The sequence below is a fragment of the Carcharhinus amblyrhynchos genome, chromosome 5 (genome assembly GCF_965287045.1).
Source record: "Carcharhinus amblyrhynchos chromosome 5, sCarAmb.v2.hapA, whole genome shotgun sequence".
Taxonomy (NCBI): Eukaryota; Metazoa; Chordata; class Chondrichthyes; order Carcharhiniformes; family Carcharhinidae; genus Carcharhinus; species Carcharhinus amblyrhynchos.
Window position 1 is genome coordinate 3,598,519 of NC_137328.1, and position 3,517 is coordinate 3,602,035.

Consider the following 3,517-nt stretch of genomic DNA (forward strand, 5'->3'; position numbering starts at 1 on the left):
GAGAGAAAACTCACGAGAGAGAGAAAAACCTACTTCACCCTCACCAGTTTACCTCCCACAGAAGTATCTGTCCATGACAGTGTTGGTCAGACGGACCATTGCACAGTCCTTGTGGAGATGAAGTTCCTCCATTGTGTTGTGTGGCATCATCACTGTGCTAAGTGGAATAGATTCAGCACCAATCCAGAAGCTCATGGACACCCATGAGATGATAACTGAAATTGAGATGTCGAAAGAATGAAGCTACACGCAGGACTATGTCCATGCCCAATGGTAGAAGCAGTGTGCAATTGAGCAATGTAATCCCACAACCAGGGGATCAGATCACAGCTCTGCAGTCCTGTCACATCCAGGTGCAATGTTCCATGTTGCCAAGTAGAACCCCCTATCGTAACTATGCTGGAACAGCTTAAACCTTGTCGAGGAAAACCCTTAACTCAGAATAACTCAGGCAGTGACATTCAGAGTCAAGCTTCGGGAGAGTTTATTTTGCGTGATACCACGGAGAGTCCACCCCAATCAACACCAAGACTGAACTCTAACTTTTCGAGCAAACCCGCGCTATATTTATACAGAGAAACAAACAAGTTTTCGTACTTACTAAAACCACCCCACTATTCTCATTATCTCAGCTAACTCTTTAATCATTGTCCCGTAAATTAGTTGCATGTGTCTAGGACTTATATGTCCTTGGTCTAACAGCATCTTGTTTATCTCTACTCCTAATGATTTACTATGGTTGCGCTTGAGAGAGTTGTAGTTTATTTTCGTATCTCTTCTAAGGCCAGGAGGGCTTGCTATCTGGGCTGGAGACCTTGGGTGTCTGCTAGTCTCATGTTTTTCTTTCCTCCATGCTTCAGCATCTGCTAGACTCATTGTTTTTCTTTCCTGCATGTTTCAGCACCACCTTAACCCTCAGCGTTTAACCCCTTAGGATACAACAGCAGACTTAATTTCTTGCACAAACCTGGTGTTGTCAGACTTCTTACTGTGTTTACCCCAGTCCAACGCGGCAATCTCCACATCATCACTGGAACAGCTTGGCCAGGGCACACAGTTTGTCCTGGACCACAATTACAGTACTGCAGCTGAAATGGTTGCCAGTACCCATAGCTTTTGCCATATTGCATGCATTTAGCTATTTCTTAATGTCGTGTGGAGTGAATCAAATCACAGACTTGTGTCTGTGGCACTGGATCAGGAGAAGGAACATCCACTTGGTACCTTCTAGTTGAAGGGAGGAATTTTCTTTCCATGTTCACCTTGAAACTGAGGTTCATGGACTTTTCCATGGTACGCTCCTCACCCATTCCGTTTCCTATGGTGGGCAGCACAGGAAAATTCGCCCCATAGAGTCATTACAGTGCAGAAAGAGGCCATTCAGCCCATTAAGTCTTCACCAACACTTTGACAGAGTATCTTACCCTCCCCCATTGCCCTATCCCCTTAATCCCATACATTTCCCGTGGCTAATCCATTTAACCTGGCCATCTTTGGACACTAAGGGACAATTTAGCATAACCAGTCCATCAAACCTATGCACTTTTGGAGTGTGGGAAGAAACTGGAGCACCCAGAGAGAACCCACATGGACATGAGGAGAATGTGCAAACCCCACACAGTGACCCAAGGCCGGAATTGAACCCAGGTCCATGGTGCTTTGAGGCTGCAGTGCTAACCACTGTGTCACTGTGTGGCTCCGATGGCAGTGGACAATCAAACAGCTCATGAGAGGAGGAGACTCCACAAATATCCCCATCCTTAATGATAAAGAAGCCCAGAAGCTTCAGTGCAAAAGACAAGGCTGAAGCATTTGCAGCTATCTTCAACTAGAAGGTACCAAGTGGATGATCCTTCTTCTGATCCAGTGCCACAGATACCAGTCTGTGATTTGATTCACTCCACATGATATTAAGAAATAGCTAAATGCATGCAGTATGGCGAAAGCTACGGGTACTGGCAACCACTCCAACTGCAGTACTGTAAAAGTGGCCCAGAACAAACTGTGTGCCCTGGCCAAGCTGTTCCAGTAATAGTTACAATAGGGGCGTTTACCTGGCAATATGGAGCATTGGTCAGGTATCATTGAGTCCCTACAATGCAGAAGGAGGCCGTCTAGCCCATCATGTCTGCACCAACTACAATCCCACTCAGGCCCTATCCCCGTAACCTCACATATTTACTCTCCTAATCCCCCTGACACAAAGGTCAATTTAGCATGGCCAGCCAACCTAACCTGCACATCTTTGGACTGTGGGAGCAAACCAGAGGAAACCCACGCAGACACGAGGAGAACGTGCAAACTCCACCCAAACCGGGAATCGAACCCGAGTCCCTGGGACTGTGAGGCAGCAGTGCTAATCACTGTACCACCGTGCCGCCCATGTCCTGACCATATCTGTGGGTGTCACCGAGAGTGTGTGTGTGTGTGTGTGTGTGTGTGTGAGAGAGAGAGAGTTGGGAGTGGGTGTTTGTATCTGTGAGTGTGTGTGGGACAGTCTATATGTATCAGTGAGACTGTGTGTGGGCGATCAATAGATGTATGGGGGAGTGGAGGTGGTGTTTATGGTGTCATTATTCTTTCATGACCGTATTACCATAAGAAATAGGAACAGGAGTACTCCATTCGGCCCCTCAAGCCTGCTCCGTCTTTCAGTAGGATCATGGCTGTCCCGAAATTCCTCATATCTACTTTCCTGCCCTTTCCCGTTACTCCTGATTCCCTTACTGATCAAAGATCCATCTCAGCCTTAAATATATGAGAAGACTCTGCCCCCACAGCTCTCTGTGGCAAGGAGTTCACGAGATGTAGGTTTCCTTGGCTAGGCCACCATTTATTCCCAAGCCCTAATTGTTCTTGGAAAGGTATGGGGTGAGTTGCCTTTTTGAACTTATATTGTCTTCACGTGGATCACTTCCATCTAGAAGAACAAGAGCAGCAGATATTTGAGAACACCACCCCCAAGTTCCCCCCCAAGTCACTCACCATCCTGACGTGGAAATATATCGCTGTTCCTTCGCAGTCGCTGGATCAAAATCCTGGAATTCCCTCCCTAACGGCATTGCGGGTCAACCCACAGCACGTGGACTGTGGCAATTCAAGAAGGCAACTGACCTTCTCTAGGGCAACTAGGGATGGGCAATAAATCATGTCTAGTCAGCAATGCCCAGGTCCCACGAATTAATATGAAAAAGGTACAGACACTGTTGTTAGGGAGGGTGTTCCAGGATTTTGTGTGGGGCTGGGACTGGGGGGGGGGGGGGGCATGGACATCTGTGAAAGTGCATGTGTGAGGGTTTAAAGGTGTCACTGTATGGGGGTGTCTGTGAGGGGATTAAAGGTGTGTGTGGGGGGGGCGCCTATAGGTTGCTGTAAGAGTGTGTGGGGGCGACCAATGGCTGTCCGCGGGGGAGTTCAGTGTGAGTGTGGGGCCCACCGCCCTTAGGGGAAGCATTGCCCTTTTAAGGCGGGTGGCAGGGACGTGGCAGGCTCTGCAGGTGCCGCTGCTGACGTGGCG